This window comes from Triticum dicoccoides, chromosome 2B (genome assembly GCF_002162155.2).
Source record: "Triticum dicoccoides isolate Atlit2015 ecotype Zavitan chromosome 2B, WEW_v2.0, whole genome shotgun sequence".
Lineage (NCBI taxonomy): Eukaryota > Viridiplantae > Streptophyta > Magnoliopsida > Poales > Poaceae > Triticum > Triticum dicoccoides.
In genome coordinates, this window is record NC_041383.1 from 490,696,941 (window position 1) to 490,716,048 (window position 19,108).

Here is a 19,108-nt window from a genome sequence, read left to right on the forward strand (position 1 = left end):
GCACATATCTCGTTCTCAGGGCAACACCGGATAAGCTAAGTGTACAGGTACCGACATAACCCAAGTTGCCAAGGGATGGTGCCGCACGGTGCTCTAGTTTGGACCAACACTTAGACAAGCACTGGCCTGGGGGGGCTGTAATAAAGATGACCCTTGGCTTAATTACTCCCATGGGAAATATAGGTGGTGGTGAGGCAAATGGTAAAACCAAGGTTGGGCCTTGCTGGAGGAGTTTTATTCAAAGCGAACTGTCTAGGGGGTCCCATAAATCACCCGACCGCATAAGGAACGCAAAATCCGGGAACATAACACCGGTATGACGGAAACTAGGGCGGCAAGAGTGGAACAAAACACCAGGCATAAGGCTGAGCCTTCCACCCTTTACCAAATATATAGATGCATTAATTAAATAAGAGATATTGTGATATCCCAACCAAAATCCTGTCCACCATGGAGCAATCTTCAACTTCACCTGCAACTAGCAACGCTATAAGAGGGCTGAGCAAAGCGGTAACATAGCCAAGCAACGGTTTGCTAGGAAGGGTGTCAAAGGTTAGAGGTTCATGGCAATTTGGGAGGCTTGAGGAGCAAATGATAGGTAGCACAGCAGAGCGATAGAACGAAGCAACTAGCATAGCAATGATAGTAGTGAGATCCAGGGTAGCGGTCATTGTTGGGGAACGTTGCAGAAAATTAAAAATTTTCCTACGCTTTCACCAAGATCCATCTATGAGTTCATCTAAGCAACGAGTCAAGGGAGTGAGTTTGCATCTACATACCACTTGTAGATCGAGTGCGGAAGCATTCAAGGGGATGGTGATGATGGAGTCGTACTCGTCGTGATTCAGATCACCGATGACCAAGTGCTGAACGGACAGCACCTCCGCGTTCAACACACGTACGGTACGGGTGACGTCTCCTCCGTCTTGATCCAGCAAGGAGGAAGGAGAGGTTGAGGAAGACAGCTCCAACGGCAGCACGACGGCGTGATGTTGTTGGTGTAGCAGTACTCCGAGAGGGCTTCGCCAAGCACGTACGGAGGAGGAGAGGTGTTGGGGAGGGGAGGGGCTGCGCCTTGGCTTGTGTTGTTCAGCCCTCCCCTCACCCCTCTATTTATAGGGAAGGGGCAAGGGGGGCCGGCCCCTCTAGATGGGATCTAGAGGGGGGCGGCGGCCAGGGAGGGGGGACTTGCCCCCCAAGCAAGGGGGGCGCCCCTCTAGGGTTCCCCCCCCCCCCAACCTAGGCGCATGGGCCCAAGGGGGGGCGCCCAGCCCTCCAGGGGCTGGTTTCTGCCCCACGCAGCCCATGTGCCCCCCCCCCGAGAGGGGTGGCCCCTCCCGGTGGACCCCCGGAACCCTTCCGGTGGCCCCGGTACAATACCGATATGCCCCCGAAACCTTCCGGTGTCCATATGACAGCTTCCCATATATAAATCTTTACCTCCGGACCATTCCGGAACTCCTCGTGATGTCCGGGATCTCATCCGGAACTCCAAACAACATTCGGTAATCACATACAAGTCTTCCTAATAACCCTAGCGTCACCGAACCTTAAGTGTGTAGACCCTACGGGTTCGAGAGACACGCAGACATGACCGAGACGGCTCTCAGGTCAATAACCAACAGCGGGATCTGGATACCCATGTTGGCTCCCACATGCTCCTCGATGATGTCATCGGATGAACCACGATGTCGAGGATTCAAGCAACCCCGTATACTATTCCCTTTGTCAATCGGTACGTTACAAGCCCGAGACTCGATCGTCGGTATCCCAATACCTCGTTCAGTCTCGTTACCAGCAAGTCACTTTACTCGTACCGTAATGCATGATCCCGTGACCAAACACTTGGTCACTTTGAGCTCATTATGATGATGCATTACTGAGTGGGCCCAGAGATACCTCTCCGTCATACGGAGTGACAAATCCCAGTCTCGATCCGTGTCAACCCAACAGACACTTTCGGAGATACCTGTAGTGCACCTTTATAGTCACCCAGTTATGTTGTGACGTTTGTTACACGATCTCATGGTCTAAGGAAGAGATACTGACATTGGAAAAGCTCTAGCAAAACGAACTACACGATCTTGTGCTATGCTTAAGATTGGGTCTTGTCCATCACGTCATTCTCCTAATGACGTGATCCCGTTGTCAATGACATCTGATGTCCATAGTCAGGAAACCATGACTATCTGTTGACCAACGAGCTAGTCAACTAGAGGCTTACTAGGGACGTATTGTGGTCTATGTATTCACACATGTATTACGATTTCCGGATAATACAATTATAGCATGAATAAAAGACAATTATCATGAACAAGGAAATATAATAATAATGCTTTTATTATTGCCTCTAGGGCATATTTCCAACAGTCTCCCACTTGCACTAGAGTCAATAATCTAGTTACATTGTGATGAATCGAACACCCATAGAGTTCTGGTGTTGATCATGTTTTGCTCGCGAGAGAGGTTTAGTCAACGGATCTGCGACATTCAGATCTATATGTACTTTGCAAATATCTATGTCTCCATCTTGAACATTTTCACAGATGGAGTTGAAACGACGCCTTGATGTGCCTGGTCTTCTTGTGAAACCTGGGCTCCTTGGCAAGGGCAATAGCTCCAGTGTTGTCACAGAAGAGTTTGATCGGCCCCGACGCATTGGGTATGACTCCTAGGTCGGTGATGAACTCCTTCGCCCAAATTGCTTCATGCACTGCCTCCGAGGCTGCCATGTACTCCGCTTCACATGTAGATCCCGCCACGACGCTCTACTTGCAGCTGCACCAGCTTACCGCTCCACCATTCAACATATACACGTATCCGTTTTGTGACTTAGAGTCATCCAGATCTGTGTTGAAGCTAGCGTCGACGTAACCCTTTACGACGAGCTCTTCGTCACCTCCATAAACGAGAAACATGTCCTTCGTCCTTTTCAGGTACTTTAGGATATTCTTGACCGCTGTCCAGTGTTCCTTGCCGGGATTACTTTGGTACCTACCTACCAAACTTACGGCAAGGTTTACATCAGGTCTGGTACAGAGCATGGCATACATAATACATCCTATGGCTGAGGCATAGGGGATGACGCTCATCTCTTCTTTATCTTTTGCCGTGGTCGGGCATTGAGTCGTGCTCAATCTCACACCTTGCAATACAGGCAAGAACCCCTTCTTGGACTGATCCATTTTGAACTTCTTCAAAATCTTATCAAGGTATGTGCTTTGTGAAAGACCTATGAGGCGTCTCGATCTATCTCTGTAGATCTTGATGCCTAATATATAAGCGACATCTCCAAGGTCCTTCATTGAAAAACACTTATTCAAGTAGGCCTTAATGATGTCCAAGAATTCTATATCATTTCCCATCAAAAGTATGCCATCTACATATAATATGAGAAATCCTACAGAGCTCCCACTCACTTTCTTGTAAACGCAGGCTTCTCCATAAGTCTGCATAAACCCAAACGCTTTGATCATCTCGTCAAAGCGAATGTTCCAACTCCGAGATGCTTGCACTAGCCCATAAATGGATCACTGGAGCTTGCATACTTTGTTAGCATTCTTAGGATCGACAAAACCCTCCGGCTGCATCATATACAGTTCTTCCTTAAGATGCCCGTTAAGGAATGCCGTTTTGACGTCCATCTGCCATATCTCATAATCATAGTATGCGGCAATTGCTAACATGATTCGGACGGACTTAAGCTTTGCTACGGGAGAGAAAGTCTCATCATAGTCAATCCCTTGAACTTGCCGATAACCCTTAGTGACAGGTCGAGCTTTGTAGATGGTGACATTACCATCCGCGTCCGTCTTCTTCTTAAAGATCCATTTGTTTTCTAGCGCTCGCGGATCATCGGGCAAGTCAATCAAAGTCCATACTTTGTTTTCATACATGGATTCTATCTCGGATTTCATGGCTTCTAGCCATTTGTTGGAATCTGGGCCCGCCATCGCTTCTTCATAGTTCAAAGGTTCACCGTTGTCTAACAATGTGATTTCCAGGACAGGGTTGCCGTACCACTCTGGTGCGGAACGTGTCCTTGTGGACCTACGAGGTTCAGTAGCAACTTGATCCGAAGTACCTTGATCATCATCATTATTTTCCTCTTCAGTTGGTGTAGGCATCACAGGAATATTTCCCTGAGCTGCACTACTTTCCCGTTCAAGAGGTAGTACTTCATCGAGTTCTACTTTCCTCCCACTTACTTCTTTCGAGAGAAACTCTTTTTCCAGAAAGGATCCGTTCTTGGCAACAAAGATCTTGCCCTAGGATCTTAAGTAGAAGGTATACCCAATGGTTTCTTTAGGGTATCCTATGAAGACGCATTTTTTCCGACTTGGGTTCAAGCTTTTCAGGTTGAAGTTTCTTGACATAAGCATCGCATCCCCAAACTTTTAGAAACAACAGCTTAGGTTTCTTCCCAAACCATAATTCATACGGTGTCGTCTCAACGGATTTAGACGGTGCCCTATTTAAAGTGAATGTAGATGTGTCTAGAGCGTATCCCCAAAATGATAGCGGTAAATCGGTAAGAGACATCATAGATCGCACCATATCTAATAGAGTGCGATTACGACGTTCAGACACACTGTTTCGCTGAGGTGTTCCAGGCGGCGTGAGTTGTGAAACGATTCCACATTTTCTTAAGTGTGTACCAAATTCGTGACTTAAATATTCTCCTCCACGATCCGATCGCAAGAATTTTATCTTTCGGTCACGTTGATTCTCTACTTCATTCTGAAATTCCTTGAACTTTTCAAAGGTCTCAGACTTGTGTTTCATCAAGTAGACATACCCATATCTACTCAAGTCATCTGTGAGAGTGAGAACATAACGATATCCTCCACGAGCCTCAACACTCATTGGACCACAGACATCGGTATGTATGATTTCCAACAAGTTGGTTGCTCGCTCCATTGTTCCAGAGAACGGAGTCTTGGTCATTTTGCCCATGAGGCATGGTTCGCATGTGTCAAATGATTCGTAATCAAGAGACTCTAAAAGTCCATCAGCATGGAGCTTCTTCATGCGCTTGACACCAATGTGACCAAGGCGGCAGTGCCACAAGTATGTGGGACTATCGTTATCAACTTTACATCTTTTGGTATTCACGCTATGAATATGTGTAACACTACGTTCGAGATTCATTAAGAATAAACCATTGACCATCGGGGCATGACCATAAAACATATCTCTCATATAAATAGAACAACCATTATTCTCGGATTTAAATGAGTAGCCATCTCGTATCAAACGAGATCCGGATACAATGTTCATGCTCAAACTTGGCACCAAATAACAATTATTAAGGTTAAAAACTAATCCTGTAGGTAAATGTAGAGGTAGTGTGCCGACGGTGATCACATCGACTCTGGAACCATTCCCGACGCGCATCGTCACCTCATCCTTCGCCAGTCTCCGCTTATTCCGCAGCTCCTGCTGTGAGTTACAAATATGAGCAACGGCACCAATATCAAATACCCAGGAGTTACTACGAGTACTGGTAAGGTACACATCAATGACATGTATATCAAATATACCTTTGGTGTTGCCGGCCTTCTTATCTGCTAAGTATTTGGGGCAGTTCCGATTCCAGTGACCCTTCCCCTTGCAGTAAAAGCACTCAGTCTCAGGCTTGGGTCCATTCTTTGACTTCTTCCCGGCAACTGGCTTACCGGGCGCAGCAACATCTTTGCCGTCCTTCTTGAAGTTCTTCTTACCCTTGCCCTTCTTGAACTTAGTGGTCTTATTGACCATCAACACTTGATGTTCTTTCTTTATTTCAACCTCTGCTGACTTTAGCATTGAAAATACTTCAGGAATGGTCTTCACCATCCCCTGCATATTGTAGTTCATCACAAAGCTCTTGTAGCTTGGTGGGAGCGACTGAAGGATTCTGTCAATGACCGCCTCATCCGGGAGGTTAATGTCTAGCTGGGACAGGCGGTTGTGCAACCCAGACATTTTGAGTATGTGCTCACTGACAGAACTATTTTCCTCCATCTTACAACTATAGAACTTGTCGGAGACTTCATATCTCTCGACCCGGGCATGATCTTGGAAAACTAGTTTCAGCTCCTCGAACATCTCATATGCTCCGTGTTGCTCAAAACGCTTTTGGAGCCCCGGTTCTAAGCTGTAAAGCATGCCGCACTGAACGAGGGAGTAATCATCAGCACGAGACTGCCAAGCATTCATAATGTCTTGGTTCTCTGGGACGGGAGCGTCACCTAGCAGTCCTTCTAGGACATATTGTTTCCTGGCAGCTATGAGGATGATCCTCAGGTTCCGAACCCAGTCCGTATAGTTGCTGCCATCATCTTTCAGCTTGGTTTTCTCTAGGAACGCGTTGAAGTTCATGTTGACATGAGCGTTGGCCATTTGATCTACAAGACATATTATGCAAAAAGTTTTTTTAGAGACTAAGTTCATGATAATTAAGTTCATCTAATCAAATTATTTTAATGAACTCCCACTCAGATTAGACATCCCTCTAGTCATCTAAGTGTTACACGATCCGAGTCGACTAAGCCGTGTCCGATCATCACGTGAGACGGACTAGTCATCATCGGTGAACATTCTCATGTTGATCGTATCTTCCATACGACTCGTGTTCGACCTTTCGGTCTCCGTGTTCCGAGGCCATGTCTGTACATGCTAGGCTCGTCAAGTTAACCCTAAGTGTTTTGCATGTGTAAAACTGTCTTACACCCATTGTATGTGAACGTAAGGATCTATCACACCCGATCATCACGTGGTACTTCGAAACGACGAACTTTAGCAACGGTGCACAGTTAGGGGAGAACACTTCTTGAAATTTTTATAAGGGATCATCTTATTTACTACCGTCGTTCTAAGTAAACAAGATGCATAAACATAATAAACATCACATGCAATTATATAATAGTGACATGATATGGCCAATATCATATAGCTCCTTCGATCTCCATCTTCGGGGCTCCATGATCATCTTCGTCACCGGCATGACACCATGATCTCCATCATCATGATCTCCATCATCGTGTCTTCATGAAGTTGTCACGCCAACGACTACTTCTACTTCTATGGCTAACGCATTTAGCAACAAAGTAAAGTAATTTACATGGCGTTCTTCAATGACACGCAGGTCATACAAAAATAAAGACAACTCCTATGGCTCCTGCCGGTTGTCATACTCATCAACATGCAAGTCGTGATTCCTATTACAATAACATGATCTCATACATCACAATATATCATTCATCATTCATCACAACTTCTGGCCATATCACATCACATGACAATTGCTGCAAAAACAAGTTAGACGTCCTCTAATTGTTGTTGCATCTTTTACGTGGCTGCAATTGGGTTCTAGCAAGAACGTTTTCTTACCTACGAATAACCACAATGTGATCTTGTCAACTTCTATTTACCCTTCATAAGGACCCTTTTCATCGAATCCGCTTCAACTAAAGTGGGAGAGACAGACACCCGCCAGCCACCTTATGCAACTAGTGCATGTTAGTCGGTGGAACCGGTCTCACGTAAGCGTACGTGTAAGGTTGGTCCGGGCCGCTTCATCCCACAATACAGCTGAAGCAAGATTAGACTAGTAGCGGCAAGCAAGTTGACAAGATCTACGCCCACAACAAAATTGTGTTCTACTCGTGCAATAGAGAACTACGCATAGACCTAGCTCATGATGCCACTGTTGGGGAACGTTGCAGAAAATTAAAAATTTTCCTACGGTTTCACCAAGATCCATCTATGAGTTCATCTAAGCAACGAGTCAAGGGAGTGAGTTCGCATCTACATACCACTTGTAGATCAAGTGCGGAAGCGTTCAAGGGGATGGTGATGATGGAGTCGTACTCGTCGTGATTCAGATCACCGATGACCAAGTGCTGAACGGACAGCACCTCCACGTTCAACACACGTACGGTACGGGCAACGTCTCCTCCATCTTGATCCAGCAAGGAGGAAGGAGAGGTTGAGGAAGACAGCTCCAACGGCAGCACGACGGCGTGATGTTGTTGGTGTAGCAGTACTCCGACAGGGCTTCGCCAAGCACGTACGGAGGAGGAGAGGTGTTGGGGAGGGGAGGGGCTGCGCCTTGGCTTGTGTTGTTCAGCCCTCCCCTCACCCCTCTATTTATAGGGGAAGGGGCAAGGGGGGCCGGCCCCTCTAGATGGGATCTAGAGGGGGGCGGCAGCCAGGGAGGGGGGACTTGCCCCCCAAGCAAGGGGGCGCCCCCTCTAGGGTTCCCCCCCCCAACCCTAGGCGCATGGGCCCAAGGGGGGGGCGCCCAGCCCTCCAGGGGATGGCTTCTGCCCCACGCAGCCCATGTGGCCCCCCGGGAGGGGTGGCCCCTCCCGGTGGACCCCCGGAACCCTTCCGGTGGCCCCGGTACAATACCGATATGCCCCCGAAACCTTCCGGTGTCCATATGACAGCTTCCCATATATAAATCTTTACCTCCGGACCATTCCGGAACTCCTCGTGACGTCCGGGATCTCATCCGGGACTCCGAACAACATTCGGTAATCACATACAAGTCTTCCTAATAACCCTAGCGTCACCAAACCTTAAGTGTGTAGACCCTACGGGTTCGGGAGACACGCAGACATGACCGAGACGGCTCTCAGGTCAATAACCAACAGTGGGATCTGGATACCCATGTTGGCTCCCACATGCTCCTTGATGATGTCATCGGATGAACCACGATGTCGAGGATTCAAGCAACCCCGTATACTATTCCCTTTGTCAATCGGTACGTTACAAGCCCGAGACCCGATCGTCGGTATCCCAATACCTCGTTCAGTCTCGTTACCGGAAAGTCACTTTACTCATACCGTAATGCATGATCCCGTGACCAAACACTTGGTCACTTTGAGCTCATTATGATGATGCATTACCGAGTGGGCCCAGAGATATCTCTCCGTCATACGGAGTGACAAATCCCAGTCTCGATCTGTGTCAACCCAACAGAAACTTTCGGAGATACCTGTAGTGCACCTTTATAGTCACCCAGTTACGTTGTGACGTTTGGTACACCCAAAGCACTCCTACGGTATCCGGGAGTTACACGATCTCATGGTCTAAGGAAGAGATACTGACATTGGAAAAGCTCTAGCAAAATGAACTACACGATCTTGTGCTATGCTTAAGATTGGGTCTTGTCCATCACATCATTCTCCTAATGATGTGATCCCGTTGTCAATGACATCTGATGTCCATAGTCAGGAAACCATGACTATCTGTTGACCAACGAGCTAGTCAACTAGAGGCTTACTAGGGACGTATTGTGGTCTATGTATTCACACGTGTATTACGATTTCTGGATAATACAATTATAGCATGAATAAAAGACAATTATCATGAACAAGGAAATATAATAATAATGCTCTTATTATTGCCTCTAGGGCATATTTCCAATAGTCATCTTGCCTGAAATCCCGCTAGGAAGAAGAACGAGTCCATGAAGAAGACGAACGGGAGTAGTCGAACGAATCCTCACAATCACAACATTACCGGAACTAAGAAGCAACACCGGAAAGAAACAAACAACATGGTAAATGCACAAGCATAATCATGGCATGATACACAAACAAATATGATGCATGTCCAGTTTAATGAGGCATGGCATGGCAAAATACAACAAACAATACTACAAGTTAAGTGGAGCTCAATATGCAACGAGTTGCATATTGACAAAACACCACAAGCAACTATTTAGTTCTCTCTCGGTTAGGTACAAAACAATATTAAATGTTGTTAAACAAGGCAAGAGGTGAAACATAATGAAAAACTACCTATCTAGACAAGTTTAAATGAGGCCGGAACAACAAACAACAATTCCGGAAAATCCTCATGTCCAAATTTTAGATTTGGTACTGTTCTGCCCTAAACACAATTTTAATGTTGTTAAACAGCAAAACAAAGTGCACCATGTTAAACTAGGAATTTTTTCACCCCATTTACATGTAAAGAACATTTAATTCCGAGCTACGGTTAATTAGTTATGAATTAAAGCATTTTAACATGGCATTATGCAAAATAAACACAAACAACATGTTAAACATTTTTAACATAGATGAAAGTGGCATATTATTAATCTACACAATTTTCTGAGCATTTTACATATATGAATTATTTTAATCCGATGCACAGTTTGAGAGATATAAAATGCATGATGCTTAGGGGGTTTTCTGTAAAACAGGCAGTCTCTGGATAAATGGAAAAATTCACAGCGCATGGAAAAAAAACTACATGGGCCGAAACTGGATCGGGCCAATAGGAACAGGCGCTGGGGGAGGCAGCTCACCATGGGCCTTGGCCCGGTCGGTGGAGAGGCCTGGCAGGCCGGCTGGTTGGGGAGGTCAGACGCGGGCCGACTGGATCGGGCTACTGGCGACGCTAGGCTGCGGTCAACGCGAGCGGGCGGCTGCGCTCTGCTCGTCGGCGGCGGCGGTGGCTGGCTCTCCGGCGAGAGGAGCCGGCGATGCAAGGCGAGGCGGGAGGGGCCCCAACCAGATCCGAGCGGATCGGGTCTGGCCGGATCCGCTCCCGGTGGTGGCAAGGCCGGGCGACGACGGGAGCTCCTGCGATGGCGCTGTCCATGGAGAGAGAGAGAACGGGTGAGGGAGAGAGAGAGAGGAGAAGGCAGGACGGGGGAAAGGAAGAGAGGGCGCGAGGGGGCCCGGCGGCGTGACCTGGAGGTGCCGGCGATCGTTGGCGGCGTGGCCGGAGGCGGGGACGAGGAAGGACCATGGCGGCTCGGGCGAGCGCTCTCGATCCCCTGATCGAGCGGGAGGAGCGGGGCGGCTCGAGCACCCTGCGGCTGCGGGATCCGGGCCTGGCGCGGCCCAGCGCAGGCTCCAGATGGGCTTCACAGGGCCCGCGGCGGTGGAGAGGCGAGGGGAGGACAGATGGCGCGCTGGGGTTGGCCGCGGGGTGCTGGGAGGCGACGTGTCGCGCTCGGATTGGTCCGGGACGCGGCGGCAGCAGCGACAAGTGGCGGAGGTGGAGTGGGGCGGCGCTGAATCCGAGGAGGAGGGAGGTTGGCTGCAGTGGGGAGGCGGCTAGGGGTAGGTGAAGGCTAGGGATGCCCAAATTAGGAAGGAGGGGTGTTTATATAGGGGTAAGGCTAGGGTTAGGGGGTTTTTGGACGGGTTTCGGACCCTCGGGTCTCGATCTGGCGGCTCCAGACGCGAGGGGGGTATGTTGGACCTAGGGGGCTGTGTAGAATGCCTTGGGCTGAGAAGAGAGGGATGAAGTGCGGCCCGACACGGTTTCTGGATACCGAAAACGTCCGACGTATATACCGACTATATCGCGGTTATATATTTAACGGTTGGGCAGTTAAACAAACTCCGAACGCGACGAAACTTGGCAGGCGGCCTGTCTACACTATAATAAGACCGCACGACAAGTTGCAACCCATTCCGAGAACATTTTTATGCCACTTATAAAATAATATTACGGAGGTGCCGCGGGCGCGTGCGAGTGTGTCTGGGCTCGGAACGGACAACGGAGAGAACCGGCGGAACACGAACGGATGCATGTTTTATGAAAACGATGCCGATGCAATGCGCATGATGACATGAAATGAGATGCATAACAAGAACAAAATGCAAAACAACAGATAAAACCCAACCACGAAGGAAATATCATATAGCATCTCCGGAAAAGGCAAGAGTTGGAGTTATGAATATGGAAAGTTGTATCCGGGGTGTTAGAACACTCCACCACTACGAGAGGATCTCGTCCCGAGATCTAGGATGGCACCGGAGGGAAAACAGAATGAAGAGAAGAGGTAAAACTAAGTTGCTTCTTCGACAAATGAGTGAAACCATGAACCTTGAGAGGTTGAGCAATTAGAGATGAACGAGATTGCAAACAATCCGTTAGAAAAGAGGAACAAGGAACATTACGATAACTTGAAGGTTGCAAAGACATGAATCAAGAGTTTAATTGACAAGATAGGGTTCAAAACCACTCCGGTTACAACAAGATGAGAGAGGAAGAATTCAGGCAGCACTCCGGTTGAACATGGAAGGAATAGAACATGAACTTGACAAGATGAGAGGATACTTGATGAAATCAACAACACACTGCCTCCGGAACTATTGAAAGAATGGCATAATGGGTAAGAAAGATTTCAGACAGCACTCCGGTTGTGAAGGGGGGCAAAACTTGACAAGATGAAAGAACTTGAATGAGAACACAACACTCCTGTTAAATGGATAAGCAGGAAAAGAACATGATCCTCAATTCGAGAAGATGAGAGAAAAGAGCAACATCACAATGCTTCTGTAACGAAAGAATGGAAGTTAGACCGTTGGGATATAGTGACGGAGAAAAAAATGACAACTTGTGCCACAAATGAGCTTAGAAAGCACCCTTCCAAGATGGTTACAACGGGGTTGTTGGAAAACCAACAACGAAAAGAATAAGCTTGTAGTGGGCTTATGGAAAACTTCTCAAAATTGAGGCGAAATTCTGCCACTAACAGAAACAATAGATTGGATTGAGGTCAACAAGGAGATGACAACTCCTTTCACCGAGAGGATAGGAGAAAAACTTGGCTCGTTGATAGTCACCACAATGAGCAACATTCCTTAGGGAAGGCTTTAGGTGAAAACTAACCCAAGATAACTCCAACAAAGAGATTGATTGGTCGAAAAGATCTCTTGAACAAAGAGAAAATGATGGATTTAAAATACCTCATTCTTGAGAACACGTGAATCAAGAAACACGAACCTCAAAATTATCAAGAATGACATAACATCACCTCAAGTGATAAGGTAGAAAGAATTGCACTTCGAAATGCAAGAAGAAGAATACTTGAACTCCCCAAAACAAAACATGTGTTTAGCACCATGTTTATTTTAGAGTATAGCTTAGCAGATCATAACTTCGAGAGAAATCTTGAAGAACAATTGAAGAATGAAGAGAATCCTTGACGAACCACCATGTAGATCCTCCATGAATAACTCCGATAATAAAAGGATGATAGAAAGAAAGAGAAGTTGGAAACACAAGGTGAAGCCTTGCAATGATTTAGATGGAGCTTTGCGATGATATAACCGAGAGAACTTGGAACTCCGAAAAGAAAAGATGAATACTAGAACCGAGAATTACTTCATCATGAACAATCTCCGGAAGAAGGAATTAATCACTTGGATGAAACAAGAATAAGAATTATGTCATGCCTATCCTTCACCAATTTAAATTAATGACAAGCAACGGATTTGGCATACTACTTATTCCAGTAGAAAGGATTAAGAGAGATATAGCGCAAACTTGAGAAGGTCTTGATGGAACCACCGGTGGAATTTGGAAACAATGAATAAATTGATATGCTAACAAAGGAAGAGAAATCTGGAACGAACCACCGTAAGAATTCGAAAATGTTTGATGAAAGAGAATGAAACACCGGGAAGAATTAGAAGAACAAATATGCTAGAGGGGATTTAGATGCAAAAGGACAAAGAGATCATGAGCTGATTAGAGGGTATTTGAGCGATGCACTGGAAGAATTCCAGAACGAGAGTTGAAAGCTGAGAATGAATAATTCTAAGATGATGGGCTACGGAGAATCAATCTGAAAAGACTCTTGAATTGCTCCGGATGGGTGAAACGAATTTAAGAGAGCTATGAATCTTGAAGAGAATGGAGCAAGGTTTAAGAGAAATCCTTCTTAGGTCCTCAAAAGTTGAGAATGATGATGAGAACCACCATGAATTGTTTAGATACTCCGAAATGAAGAATAGAAAGGTTGAATCAACGATGAAAAGAATTTGAAAACGATCTTGAAGAAGGCATGTGACTGATGAAAATTCATCCTTACGTCAAGCTTGGAAATTTTTTGAGAATAGCTCCGGGAGAATTAGAAGAGTCAGGTAAGATCCTGGGAAACGACCTGTGGGTTAGGGCCCACTCGAGAAAAAAACATCATTGAAGGATTGCTTGAAATAGAGATTGCACCGGTAGAATTCAATGGCTTGAATGAGATAACAATCTCCAAATAACTTGAACGGATTTAGAATGGAAACACAAGTCTTGTGAAATATCTTCAGCACTCCAGGACAAATGAATAGCGAGAAATGAAAGATTAAGAGGTGCACCGGTATGAGAAAGCATTTGACACGAGGAAAGGAATATGATCAACACTGAAAGCTTGATTTAAATCCACCGGAGAAGAATACGAGAATGAAGATTGATGAACTTGTAGCTCGTGAGGAACTTCACGAGGGATCACCGGATCAGAACATTGATTGAAAAGAGTGAAGAGACTTCACATGAATAAATGGATACTTGATTAAAATAAATGAGTCCTTGAAGAAAAGGGTGGGAGGGCGGGAAAACAAAGGCAACTTGGGATGAACGAAACAAACACCGTTGAGAAAACTTATAATTGATCTCGCAAATATTGAAATGATTGGATCCACTTGAAGAGAAGCACACCGGTTGGAAAGAATTGACATGACAATCTCAATGATCAAGAAGGCTTAGTACTCCCATATAAATATGAGAACACCATTTGAAAAGGTATGGAATCAACATTTGACATTGAAGCAACTCGAATACCACAAATAAAACAAAACAAAGGATTTGGCTTGCAGAATAAGCCGAAACAAACATATGATAGAGATTTCGTCCGAAGTTTTCGTGGTGGGGCCCACACGGGCTCGATTGTACAGCACCATCATGTACAAGGCAGTGCACATGACATACTAAGTGTTCTCGAACCAGCATAGCCAAGGGTTCTTTAAGACACAACGAGACCTCTGTAAAAACGACCGTGGAAAGGCGGACCACTAGACGTCAAACCCCAATCTCATATCATGCATCTGTCGAAAAGATATTCTAGGAGCTACTTGAATTCCCACCTATAAAACTCCCGAAACTTTCTGGTTATGCAATCTGGTGTTGGGGATACAGGGGAAGCAATATATATCTCACCCAAAACTAACAATCCCTACATCCAGCTGTATCCATCCGTCAACACATAACCAAGAAAACTTCGGAAATCGTGTACCTCAACCTTCGAAAAGCATCCATTATACGAGTTATGGCAATACTCCCGAACTCCCCAGTACTGGGTGACATCGAGGTTATCTCACCAACAATTGCATAAAAGAGATTTTTGATGTCGGCAAAACTCAGGTATTCCAGAACTGCAACGATAAAATTGTGACGACAACACCTCGGAGCTCAACTCCCTGGGTCAAAGCCACATAATAGACAGGAGGCACCAAAAACAATGTTCTCGTCACAAAACCATCGGAACGATTCCAAGATACCCGCGTGATCCTAAAATAAATTTAGTGAAATTTGAGGAGAGGAAAGTCAAAACATCTATGTCAGGAGACCTCACCAGAGCGACGAAGGGGCTGAGGAGTAAAAAGAATCCTACTCTCTGATATATATAATCCTAAGACTCAAAATAGTTTTTTTTCTAGACTCAACAACGGCCAACAATCAAGGGGGCTCCTATGGTCAGTCGAGGCTCTGATTACCAACTTGTCACGCCCAATATGCGACCCTATCCAAAAGGAACTCGAAGGTCCCACCAAGGATAGACCCGCATATTGAAACGCTTTTGCAAGGTGGATATCATTACATCAACATTACATAATAGATGGGGATACATACATAAGGCATACAATGCCACATGAATACAACATCACAATACATCAGAGCATCATCCGACTACGGATGAAACACAAACAGAAACTCAAACGACATCCACCCTGCTAGCCCAAGCTACCGACCTGGAACCTATCCCCTGATCGAAGAAGAAGCAGAAGAAGAACTCCAAACAAGCAAACATCGCTCTCGCGTCATGATCATCACATAACCTGTACCTGCAACTGTTGTTGTAGTAATCTGTGAGCCATGAGGACTCAGCAATCCCATTACCATGGGTATCAAGACTAGCAAAGCTTAAAGGGAAAGGAAGGGGGTAAAGTGGTGAGGCTGCAGCAGCGACTAAGCAAGTATGGTGGCTAACATACGCAAATAAGAGCGAGAAGAGAGCAAAAGGAACGGTCGTGAAGCTAGCAATGATCAAGAAGTGATCCTGAACTCCTACTTACGTCAAACATAACCCAGAAGCCGTGTTCACTTTTCGGACTCCGCCAAAAAGAGACCATCACGGCTACACACACGGTTGATGCGTTTTAATTCGGATCTGGTGTCAAGTTATCTACAACCGGACATTAACAAATTCCCATCTGCCTATAACCGCAGGCACGGCTTTCGAAAGATTATACCCTGCAGGGGTGTCCCAACTTATCCCATGACAAGCTCTCGCGATCAACAAAGGAATAGACCTTCTCCCAGGAAGACCCGATCAGACTCGGAATCCCGATTTACAAGACATTTCGGCAATGGTAAAACAAGACCAGCAAGACCGCCCGATGCGCCGACAATCCCGCTAGGAGCTGCACATATCTCGTTCTCAGGGCAACACCGGATAAGCTAAGCGTACAGGTACCGACGTAACCCAAGTTGCCAAGGGATGGTCCCGCACGGTGCTCTAGTTTGGACCAACACTTAGACAAGCACTGGCCCGGGGGGGCTGTAATAAAGATGACCCTTGGGTTAATTACTCCCAAGGGAAATATAGGTGGTGGTGAGGCAAATGGTAAAACCAAGGTTGGGCCTTGCTGGAGGAGTTTTATTCAAAGTAAACTGTCAAGGGGGTCCCATAAATCACCCGACCGCGTAAGGAACGCAAAATCCGGGAACATAACACCGGTATGACGGAAACTAGGGCGGCAAGAGTGGAACAAAACACCAGGCATAAGGCCAAGCCTTCCACCCTTTACCAAATATATAGATGCATTAATTAAATAAGAGATATTGTGATATCCCAACCAAAATCCTGTCCACCCTGGAGCAATCTTCAACTTCACCTGCAACTAGCAACGCTATAAGAGGGCTGAGCAAAGCGGTAACATAGCCAAGCAACGGTTTGCTAGGAAGGGTGTCAAAGGTTAGAGGTTCATGGCAATTTGGGAGGCTTGAGGAGCAAATGATAGGTAGCGCAGCAGAGCGATAGAACGAAGCAACTAGCATAGCAATGATAGTAGTGAGATCCAGGGTAGCGGTCATCTTGGCTGAAATCCTGCTAGGAAGAAGAACGAGTCCATGAAGAAGACGAACGGGAGTAGTCGAACGAATCCTCACAATCACAACATTACCGGAACTAAGAAGCAACACCGGAAAGAAACAAACAACATGGTAAATGCACAAGCATAATCATGGCATGATGCACAAACAAATATGATGCATGTCCGGTTTAATGAGGCATGGCATGGCAAAATACAACAAACAATACTACAAGTTAAGTGGAGCTCAATATGCAACGAGTTGCATATTGACAAAACACCACAAGCAATTATTTAGTTCTCTCTCGGTTAGGTACACAACAATATTAGATGTTGTTAAACATGGCAAGAGGTGAAACACAATGAAAAACTACCTATCTAGACAAGTTTAAATGAGGCCGGAACAACAAACAACAATTCCAGAAAATCCTCATGTCCAAATTTTAGATTTGGTACTGTTCTGCCCTAAACACAATTTTAATGTTGTTAAACAGCAAAACAAAGTGCACCATGTTAAACTAGGCATTTTTCCACCCCATTTACATATAAAGAAAATATAAATGGAAAAATTCACAGCGCATGGAAAAAAAACTACATGGGCCGAAACTGGATCGGGCCAACAGGAACAGGCGCTGGGGGAGGCAGCTCACCATGGACCTTGGCCCGGTCGGTGGAGAGGCCTAGCAGGCCGGCTGGCTGGGGAGGTCAGACGCGGGCCGACTGGATTGGGCTGCTGGCGACGCTGGGCCGCGGTCAACGCGAGTGAGCGGCTGCGCTCTGCTCGTCCCAAGCAGAGACATGGCGGCGGCGGTGGCTGGCTCTCCGGAGACAGGAGCCGGCGATGCAAGGCGAGGCGGGAGGGGCCCCGACCAGATCCGAGCGGATCGGGTCCGGCCGGATCCGCTCCCGGTGGTGGCGAGGCCGGGCGACGACGGGAGCTCCTGCGGCGGCGCTGTCCACGGAGAGAGAGAGAACGGGTGAGGGAGAGAGAGAGAGGAGAAGGTAGGACGGGGAAAGGAAGAGAGGGAGCGAGGAGGCCCAGCAGCGTGACCTGGAGGTGCCGGCGATCGTCGGCGGCGTGGCCGGAGGCGGGGACGAGGAAGGAGCATGGCGGCTCGGGCGAGCGCTCTCGATCCCCTGATCGAGCGGGAGGAGCGGGGCGGCTCGAGCGCCCTGCGGCTGCGGGATCCGGGCCTGGCGCGGCCTGGCGCAGGCTCCAGATGGGCTTCACAGGGCCCGCGGCGGTGGAGAGGCGAGGGGAGGACACATGGCGCACTGGGGTTGGCCGCGGGGTGCTGGGAGGCGACGTGTCGCGCCCGGATTGGTCCGGGACGCGGCGGCGGCAGCGACAAGTGGCGGAGGTGGAGTGGGGCAGCGCTGAATCCGAGGAGGAGGGAGGTTGGCTGCGGTGGGGAGGCGGCTAGGGGTAGGTGAAGGCTAGGAATGCCGAAATTAGGAAGGAGGGGTGTTTATTTAGGGGTAAGGCTAGGGTTAGGGGGGTTTTGGAGGGGTTTCGGACCCTCGGATCTTGATCTGGCGGCTCCAGACGCGAGGGGGTATGTTGGACCTAGGGGGCTGTGTAGAATGCCTTGGGCTGAGAAGAGAGGGATGAAGTGCGGCCCGGGTTTCCGGACAAAAACGTCCCACGTATATACCGACTATATCGCGGTTATATATTTAACGGTTGCGCAGTCAAACAAACTCCGAACGCGACGAAACTTGGCAGGCGGCCTGTCTACACTATAATAAGACCGCACGACAAGTTGCAACCCATTCCGAGAACATTTTTATGCCACTTATAAAATAATATTACGGAGGTGCCGCGGGCGCGTGCGAGTGTGTCTGGGCTCGGAACGGACAACGGAGAGAACCGGCGAAACACAAACGGATGCAAGTTTTATGAAAACGATGCCGATGCAATGTGCATGATGACATGAGATGAGATGCATAACAAGAAAAAAATGCAAAACAACAGATAAAACCCAACCACGAAGGAAATATCATAT